The sequence below is a fragment of the Lycium ferocissimum genome, unplaced genomic scaffold (assembly GCF_029784015.1).
Source record: "Lycium ferocissimum isolate CSIRO_LF1 unplaced genomic scaffold, AGI_CSIRO_Lferr_CH_V1 ctg7546, whole genome shotgun sequence".
In the NCBI taxonomy this organism is placed as follows: domain Eukaryota; kingdom Viridiplantae; phylum Streptophyta; class Magnoliopsida; order Solanales; family Solanaceae; genus Lycium; species Lycium ferocissimum.
This window is the reverse complement of record NW_026726831.1, coordinates 29,567-40,254: the sequence shown is the minus strand read 5'-3', so window position 1 is coordinate 40,254 and position 10,688 is coordinate 29,567. Positions and strand designations below refer to the sequence as shown.

At 37.4% G+C, this 10,688-nt stretch overlaps 1 long non-coding RNA gene across 1 annotated transcript; it reads left to right on the top strand.

Moving 5' to 3' along the window:
* The first annotated feature begins 7,335 nt into the window (after window positions 1-7,335).
* On the top strand, window positions 7,336-10,030 carry LOC132045660 (uncharacterized). The gene is made up of 4 exons (XR_009412501.1): window positions 7,336-7,670; window positions 7,785-7,927; window positions 8,300-8,511; window positions 9,988-10,030. It is a non-coding gene; the product is annotated as an uncharacterized LOC132045660 (long non-coding RNA).
* Window positions 10,031-10,688: the final 658 nt, after the last annotated feature.

Genomic DNA, 10,688 nt, shown 5'->3' with positions numbered 1-10,688 from the left:
ATCTAAACCTAATCGGCATGGTCCCCAATGTAATCTACTGCACTGAGTACATCGTGGTGCAGGTGGCCTCATCTGGCCCGAGTCACCCTTATACTGTATACCCGAGATTTTGGAACTCTGGCTCGGTTCGGAATAGATAGGGCGATCAAATCTCTTACTTACAAATCGGGAAGGCGCACTAGCCGCTGACTGGCCTAGCTGCCTGAAATACTGCGGCTCATGTCCTCCTCTAAACTCACTAATAGCTCCTGAAGATCTGGCCCTCTTACTGTCACCTCTATCATAATCGCGCTCACCCTCTTATGGCTGTCGTTGCTCTTCCAAATTCTGAGCATATTCCTGAATACGAGAAATGTCCATCCCCTCCTAAAGTGAGGCTGTCAAATATTCCTTAGCAAATGTGGCCCCAAACCACTCACAAATCGATGTATGCGGTCTCCCATAGCTGCTACCATGGCTGGGGCATACCTAGCCAACGAATTAAAATGGAGACTATACTCGCGGGCACTCATATTCCCTTGCTGAGATTCAAAAACTGATCGGCTCTGGCCCGCCGAACCTCTAGCGGCAGATAATGTCGAAGGAAAGCGTCTACAAACTCCTGCTATACTAGGGGAGGTGCATTAGCTCCTCTAGAGGAGATCAAAACCGTATACCAATGGACCGCAAAGATCCGTAGTCTATAAGAAGCCAATTCTACTGACTCATTATCAAAAGCATGCATTAGTCATAACGTTCTCGACATCTCATCTATAAAGCTTTACAGGTCCTCATCCGATTTTGACCCAAAGAACTCTGGAGGGTCTAAACTAATAAAATCATGGGCTCTTGCATTGACCATTCTGTCACCTTGGCTCACACCCTGCCGCTGAGCCTGAGCGGCAACTATCTGAGTTAACAACTGAATGGCCTCTCTCATCTGCTGGCCCGAAGCATCTGGTGGAGGAACTGGGGGTGCTGGAGCTGGAGCTGAGGCTCCTTTATGCCCCTCTGAAATGGGTGGAGCGTAAGAGGTCCGGGATGGAACCTCATTCTGAGACTCATCCTTCTCTATATCTGCAGATGAATCTCGTTTTGTTCTCCTTTCTACTACTGACTTGTCCTTTTGGGAGGCTTTCACTTTTCTCTTCATAGGCATTGCTGAAATCATAACGCACAATTAGGAAAAAGGGGAATCCTGATGACATAGCTCTATCGCACGATCTAAGATGAGGAAATACGGTCAATCATTCCTAAATGCCCCGCAACCTCCTGTTTATAAGCGTGGTGCAGTGCACACCATAAACAAGACTCTGCTAGACATGGCTTGCCGATAACCCTAGGACAGAACTGCTCTGATACCAATTTGTCACAACCCAACCTTGGTGAGGCGTGATTAGCACCCGGCACCTTACGGAGACCGAGCGAACCAGCTGATAACTCGCATCCTCTATGTCTCAAACGGAAAAATAAGGCCAAGAAGGCCAACTATGAATATAAAAATCATGCATACGTATATACGTAATGGGTCTGCGGCGTCCACATATCCACTAACAAGACATAACTGAGCAGTACACATGAATCTGTCTGCAAAACCTCTATGAACATGACTGAAGTACACAAGTCGGGACAGGGCCCCTGATATACTGTCTTGTCACAAAAAAACATGTACAACTCAGACTCAGCCATGCTCCAGAAAGAGAAGGAGCCCACCAATCAAAACTGGTACCTAAAAGCAGCCTACTGCGGAAGATCCTTGTCTCGTCTACTTGCACCTTGTACTCTTTTTAAGATCTCTGTCATGTAAACTACGCGTCTACAGGAAAAAACATTCATACACATCCATACACAACATACATACATATGCATTCATATACATTTACTATACATACATCTGTCATATCCGTACCCGGCCCTTTCGGCACTCGGTGTAATCCTTACCCGGCCCTTTCGGAACTCGGTGTCATCGGTACATGGCCCTTTCCAGACTCGTTATTATCCCTACACGGCTCTTTCGGGACTCGTAGCTATCCATACACGGCCCTTTCGGAACTCGTTGTTATCCGTACACGGCTCTTTCGGGACTCGTTGTTATACCCAACTGATCAGTAGGAGCGCAATGCATACATACATACATATACATAAAAATACATAAATGAAATCAACATCATCATTAGCATTATCATTATCGCCATATCCTTCCTTAGAAGATCAACTATCTTAAGGTGAAGTCGACGATGTCATGGGAGTCTCGAGAATCATGAACTTAGATAGCATTGAAAATAGAATCATTATCTTCGCTATATCTCACCTCGAAGGAACGAGTAACATGAGGTGAGAGGATCAACAATAAGTAAGATCAAGGGATTCATAATGCTCAATAATTTCATAATGCTCTCAAATCATAGCTTCGGAATTTCTAGAATGGAATCATCATCATCGTCACAATAATTATAGAACATTTTTCATTTAACATCATAAGATCTTTGGAAATCTTGAATTCTTACTTTTGGGAATAAGAACGGCATAGAAATATAGATGGAATCCTAGCTTTAGAATCATGCCTTTGAAAGAAAGGGACTAGCCTTAACATACCTTTTGGTCTCTTTAGCCACTTAACTTTTATCCTTCCAAGCTCGTAAATCTACACGTAAACCATCCGTAGTATCATTAGGCTCAATATCATACACTTTTCTCAAGCATCCAAATGAAATCTTTTTAGAATCTGCCGAAATTCGGGCAGCATCTCCCCTCTTTATATGCCTAGCTCGAAATTATAATCCAGCAACCAACAACAATAACAACAATACCAATATCAACCACAATATTATCAACACCAATAGGTTCCATGAAAAATCCCACACGATGTTTTTTAAATTTCTCAACTAACCATAACCATATCCACAATACCATAATCAAAGAATTATATTTAATTTAGTCTCAACTTAGTCCCAAAATCTCCTTTCAAATTCACCTCATGGCCATCAACTTCAATTCAACACTTTATGATTTTTCTCCTATGATTCTTTCCTCTCTAAGAATTGCTAAACCTTTACATCATCTCAATCATGTAAATAATAGGAAGAACATACCTTATAGTAGAAGAGCTTCACTTTATTCACGCCTTTCCAAGACCAAGTTCATCACCACCTTGAAGATAAACAAGAACAATTACCTTCCATGGATTATCCTTGGGGTTTTGATGTTGGTATTCTCTATTAATAATATGGAAAGGTTATGGAAGATTATGGAAGGTTATGGAGGATTATGGAATATTATGGAAGATTGTGGAAATTTATTGAGAGTTATGGAACCCTCAAGAACTCTTTAGAAGTGTGGTGGATGAGAAGATGGTGAAAATGATAAAAAATGATGGGTTAGAGGGATATTTAAAGGTGTGTTGGGTCGGGTACTGTAGCAACCCGGGTACTGCAATAGCCCGTTTCTGCTCTGTCAGCCTAACTTGTAACGTCCATAATTCTCTACTCCGATATCGTATCGGTGAGTGATTTGTTGCGTTGGAAACTAGATTTGACGAACTTCATATTAGGCTTTTGAAACACCTTAAAACTCCTAATATACTAATAGATATAATGCTCCAAATTTGACCCAAAATTCTATCAAAAATTCTGTCAACTTTTTTTCCAAGTTTTCGACAAATTTATTTTCTTCGATTTACCTGGTCCCGGAGTTTCCCATAGCTTATTATATGAACATAAACCGTCATTACCATAGTATTAGTTCGTATAATGTCATATATCCTTGAAGGGAACTCCAGTATCTATACATAGAACGTCCAATACTTATAAATTTTCACGTACGAAACTACGGGGTGTAACACGTTCTTATGTATGTACGAAAGTGTGTGGATTGTTCATTATCTCCAAAATATAGATTCTGTAATTTTGTTGGCATATTATGTGAAGATAGCTTGACAAGATGCAGGTACAACAAAACGCGGGTGGTTCATATTCAAATCTCTTTGCAGAACAAAATTTACAGTTTGGAACTATTTTTAGTGGGACATAATTTGATTGTGGCTGCTCATCAAATGCATCTGAAGTTGAACCTAAAATAAAAGTAAAAAAGATGCTTATTAATCAAGACCAAATATTAGCCATCGACATGACTAATATATTATAAACTCACCTTTTCATAGGTGTACAACGAATGTCTTACATCTCGAAAATTTTGGATTTGTTGCCTTGTGAGTAGACTAATGTGAGCTTAAGATGACCATGAAGTCCTTACAAGATTAAGGAGAGTATTAGATAGCTTAAAGTGCGTACCATAAGATTTCGAAGTCATATGGATATATGAGACTAAGTTTGTTCAAGGAAGTGAATGTAAGTCATGTTTGGAAAGAGTTTTCGCGATAGTTGATTTGATAAGTATTTATAGATGTCTTGAGGGGATGCTATAGGGCTTATTGTATGGTTAATGAAGTGTTATATAAGTGCCAAGAAGGTTCCACGAGGATTGGAGGTCAAACGAATCAACGAAAAAGATTTTGGCAAAAAGGTGAGTTTTACGACCACTTATACGGTTCGTATAAGGGTCTGTATAACAGTTACAGTGAAGGGCCATCACTGATGATATTATACGGTCACTTATACGGACCGTATAATATTATACGGGCCATATAAATCCCGACGGGCAGCTTTATTTTCTTGTTTTAAATAGATGACCCAAGTTCTATTTTTCATTTCTCATCTTCTCCACAACTTTTGAGAGCTCTAGAATATTCCACACACCTCATCAACACAAACCCAAGAGAGATTAAAGATCAAGAGGCAAGAATCAAGATATCCATGTGTTAAAAGTTTTGCTAGGGTTAGTAGACTTCAAGAATTCTTTGGGTAGTGAAACTAGGGTTTCCATATAAGTTGATAGCTTGCTCCAAGGCTCATTCTTATGAGATAAAAGGTTAGTTTTCATGCTTATTTCATGTTATCAAGAATTCTTAGTTGTTTAACAACTTGGGTAGAAGGAGAAAGTAGAAGATGAGGTCTAAATGTAGATTTTATAATGTTTTTGAGTAGTAAGCTAACTTAAGTCATGATTCTTAGTATGATATGGATATAACCTTGTTATAAAAGGTAATAATAAGGATGTGGAAGCGTTGTATGAAAATGTGCTAAGGGTTGGTGTGAAGTTGTTAGTATAAGTTGAATATGAGAATGAATTTTGAAGACTTAATGGAATGAGATCACTTGATTATGATATGGTGCATGTTATTATAGTTGTTTGGGAGTTGTTTCGCAATATGGTAGAAGTCGATGAAATAGGGGAAATGCTGCCCAATTTTCATTAACTCATGAATTATTCTAGTTGAATTTAAGAGTATCTTTAAGCCTTAACCATAGTATGAATCCCTCTAAATGTAGATTTTTTCAAGCTTCGACGGTGAACATTAATTAATTAAGAAGACAAAGAGGTATGTAAGGCTAACCCTTCTTTCTTAAGGCAGGATCCCATCGTTGTAGACCTTCATGTGAATTCCATATTGTCTTCCAAGATGACTTCATTCCTAGAATCGCTAAGGCTCATGATTCTTGATAAATCTCATGATACCATTGGTCCCATCCTATGATAGTTAATCCTCTAAGGAAGGATATAATGAAAATGATGATGACGAGGATGATGTTGAGGGCATGCATGTACTCCTATGTGTACATATTTATATATTAAAGTATGACTACTAATGATACCGAGCTTATATAGCTAGGTATGATATTTATCGCGCGCACACTACTGCAGTTGGGTACGGATGACACTGAGCCTTGGTAGGGCCAGTGGGTATAACACCGAACCTTATCAAGGTCGGCTATGAAAGACACCGAACCTTTATGGTCGGGTATGATGCTGCTATAAGTATAAATGTATGAGATGGAAGGTTCCCATTAGAAAAAGGGTAAGTAAATACAATGAACAACACTAGAGGTATAAATGGCTTTATCCTCCCATGACTCTTTTATCCTATGTTATTTCTTATGCTTCCATTATGTTATTGATTATGCTTTACATACTCATTATATCATTTGTACTGGCGTTCTTTGTTTGTGGACGCTACGTCATGTCCGTAGGTGGACAGGGAGATTGACTTGATCCTTAGGCTGCTTATCCAGAGATTGCTTAGAGGAGCTCCATTTAATCTGGAGCTGTAACTGTGGGTACTAGTCTTTTGTGTATATATGGGCATGGCGGGGCCCTATCCCATCCTTATGATGATGCTTCATACTTTTCTTAGAGGCTCGTAGACAGTCATGTATAGTAGATGTCTTTTGCCCTGTGGGCTCATACTTTTGGTATACTATTTTGTTAAGCCTCGTCGGCTTGTGTATATGTTTATGGGTGTAGGCTTTTGATGTTGATATATATATATATATATAAAGTCTTTTAGCCGTTGGAAATGGTATTATTGAGGCATAGAGTTTGTTGATAAGCCATGTGGCTCACCTAGATATGAATATGAATGTACGATGAGAGGAGCTTGGTGGGTTATCTCCAGGTGCCCGTCATGGCCTCTGGTTGGGTCGTGACAGGATGCATCCCAATTGGGCTATGGGAAGTCGCATTTTCAAGAAGCCTACGTCTTTTTGATTCTTGGTATTTGGATTTACGTTGCAATGTTAAAGTTTGTGTTTCCTCAACTGTCATGTTATAGTATTTTTGAAGTCGTTTGATGTTTCTATTTGTAACTGAGGCAGAGTTCTTATTTTGTTTTCCACGTTCCATCAAAACTAAACTCTGTTGTTCCAACAGATATTGTTCAAACTACCTTTCTTTGAGAAAAGAGATTTTTCAAACTATCCTCAAATCTTTAAGTGATATAGTGAATTTTGTTCTATAGGCATAAAGAGCACACAAGTATAAATGTAAGTGGCATGATAGAAAGAAGAATAGTAGATGGATCATAATACATGCACATACAAGACATATACATCTGTCATCAACATGAACACAACTCAACATAAAGAAGAGCAAATCATTGTTAAGTTAGAAGCTTACATGTACAATGCTGACTCCTTATCTGGAACGCCTTTCTTATTTTTTCAGTTTTGTGCATCCAACAGCGAGAAACGATTATAGTCCTTGAAAGGGAAAATGAAGTTATATCAAGTTTAGTAGTCATTTGGGCAAATCTACAAACGTTTCTATTATAATGGATTGATGGATTTGGACTTGGTTAAAAAGTGGAAAAAAATGAGTATTAGTTTGAAGAAAAGTAATTGTTATTAGTTTGAAGAAAAGTAATTGTGCAAAGTACTATGTATTGAATGTGTTATCTAAAGCCAGCCTTAAACCAACCTGTTAAAGCTCACAAAAGACAAAATTGCAGGTCTTTAGAATTATTACTACTTATTATCATGAATCTACATTTACCAGAAGAATCAAAAGTTATTCAGTTTAAATATCAAATCTAGAATGGAATAGCATCATCTGTGTTCCAAATTTAAGATTGCTTAAAGTTGATTGCAACATATTAGGACAAAACCAGAAAGTATTTTTCAGCTAAACATCTTAAGTAAAAGCAAAAAAAAAAAAGAGACAGGTTGGGTTGTTTCAACTTGTCTGTCAAGGGCCATGCCAACTGCCTTAGATTCCTCAGATTCTTCAATGTCCCTCTGATGGTACTGGGCGGTGGAGGTTATACTATAAGAAATGTCACTAGGTGTTGGTGTTATGAGGTCTCGGTCGTCTTCCCATCTTGTTCGTTTGCACCTGCTTTTCAGATTCTTTATCGATTACTACTATTTGTTTCAGAATATGTGATAAGTTTCAACTGCTTTCCTTTGTTGCAGACAGTAGTTGCAGTTGGGATATAACCTGAAAATAAATTACCTTACAACGAATATTATGAGTATTTTGGCCCAGATTATACTCTTCATGTTGAACCACACCCCATGGAGAATCAAAATTCACCTAGGGATCTGGAGAAGATCAGGTAATTTGGCCATTGTACTACTTCCTGTTCTACATCAGATAGCTTTGAGGTACATCTGCTTCTGTCGTGTGTTGCCTAATTCGAAACCCATCTACGGTATGATAGAACCGCTATCTGGAACTCACAATTAGGCAAATTTCAAACCTTCTGGTGTTGCAAAGTACGATATAAGTTAAAATCAATTCATTACTCGATCTGATTTTTATTTTTATTTTTGGGTCAGTGGGATCTTCTACTTTTTTCAACTCCTAACTCAACATTAGTAGGGATGCTTTGATTTGAAATAGAAATTCTATTGATAGAATTTTTTGCAGTTGTTTCAATAGAATAAAAGAGCTTGTAATTAATGTCTTTTGTTATTGTAAAATATAGGATCAAAGCGAATCAGATATGATCCTTCCCATGTGCTCCTAAGGTTTGGTCCTGCCTACACTACCTAAATTATCGAGCTGTGGTAGCAGCCACTAATGATTGCATTAGGTTAGGCAGTCAACATCACACTTCTCGTGGGTGCGGGGACCTGCTAATGTGGGACAGATACTGTCTGTTATTGACAATATCGACTTTGGAGGTATAGAGGACAGGTAATGCTTCTTCTATATAATCTTGATTAAGACCTTCTGAATGGATTCTTCATCTAGTGGTTACCACTATTCTTTCCTCTACAGCAGCTCTTCCCTTATCATTGCTTATATTAATTTGTGTCATTTCAACTATAAAGTAATTTTCTTCAAGTTTTCTAGGCTACGCAACTTGTATTTCCTACTTGTTTGGCCTCTATGTGGACACAATATCCCAATTTTGAGTAGCTAGTACTCATTAACTGTTAAGAAATGGCTTTCTAAAGGAGTGCAATCAATTTACAGGAGTGCCAAAGGAAGAGAGAGAGAGAGAGAGAGAGAGAGAAGTACCCAAAAGACTGCAAACCCATAAAAAGTTTATAGTTTTCTTCAAAATTCTACTATAATGACCCTTTGTATTTGGTAGTGCAAACAATAAGCCCCATAATATATGTATGTTGATACTTGCCTCTTTGTTTCTTTGTGTTGTTTCCCTATGGCTATAAGGTCTGCTAAATGCATATTACTTTCTCCTGGTTCTAGCAATAACTATATGTATGTATTGTAATGACTGTTGTTGATAAATGCTGATGTAAAGTTAACACACTTTATTCTATAAAATAGCTCATCCTTTGTTGTTGCTTTCTAGTTGGCAAATAAAGAACCCAGATGAGAACTTATTAAAAAAGAAAAAAAGAGGAAATTTTTAAAGAACTTGGTTTAACTATGTCGGACCTTGTTAGATTCACATTGACTTAATCAACCTACATCATAGAGAGATGATAGATAGAGGGTTTGCAGACTTGGGATTGCTGATTAGTTTGCTCTTTTCTTTTATAGTAACTACGCAAAAAAACTAGATAATCTCAAGGTGACTAAAGACATGCTCCTTATGAAACAAGGTGTACACATTCAGATGCATGTAGAAGCCATCTTTATATCATTTTCCCATGATTGCTCAGTGTCTGTTAACAACTTTAACAGATAAAGAGAAAAAAGGCTCTTCACTTATAATCATAGCTAGAAAAATAAAAGTAAGTAGTTTGACTTTTGATCTTTAGCATCAGTGGTAAATGCAGTAGCAGGGGAGCCTTGAAACGTTCAATTTTAAACTTGTTTTTCAACCGAGTTTCTGTTATAGTAGAATAGCAGGGTATGTTCATAAAATACTAATCTTTACTAAATGAGACACCAAACAATGTTGGCTTTTATGGCCTAAAAGACAAAATATTCACCAGAGTTTAGGTAAAATAGCTTCGGAGCAGTAAAAACACCACTAAAAGAAAGATTATTAATAAGGGCACTGCAAATGAAAGTTTTTCTTATGCTCAATTAAGCTTCTTTAAAATCAAAAACAAAGAAGATGAAATAATTTTTAACAATTCAAGAGTAAGGAGCGATGTATATAACAAATAACCAAACTGATTGTTACTGAACAAACCTCATCTTCCAAAATACTCCAAATAAAACCATGTAAACACTTGGGAATTTGTCCAACAGGAAAAGGAAGAGGATTACTTGGTTTGTGCGCTACTGTGCTAAACGTAAGGAAACTTCATGTTTTATTTACTTCAAAATATCCTAGGAAATGTTGTAGTCTCCAGTTGTTTGGCATTGGTTTTTTTTTTAATTTTTCTTTAATCATTTGGAATATATTCTGTAGGCTGCTAGTATAACAAAAACAACATCCGAGATTGGAATCTTAGCAGCTGAAGAAGCACTTGAGCAGCTCAAAAACAGATTGACTGCACTGGAAAGAGAACTATAAGATGCCAAATTTAAGGTAACAAATATCAATAATATTTTAATCATTTCGCTTTATCAAAAATCGTAAAATACTAATTGTATCAAAGTGACGAAACTAAGTCACTAACAAGAAATCTCTCTTTTACTAGAACAAAATGACTAGGAACAGATGAAAATGAACAGACTCCAAACCCCTAATATCACCTCTATTTCAGAACCCATTTACCAACACACACAAACACTCCAACTATTTCTTGATTTCAATATATGGATTTAATATAAGATACAATGGAATTGATTAGGAGTGGAAGACATGGAGATAAAGAATTAACTATTCCCCATATATGGAGAATTTCAACAGAAAGAACCTAAAATAAACTTCCAAGATACTGCGAAAGAAGTATGGATGAATCCAACTCAGGGAACTGCCATGTGGCAACTCCATGTCAAAATGA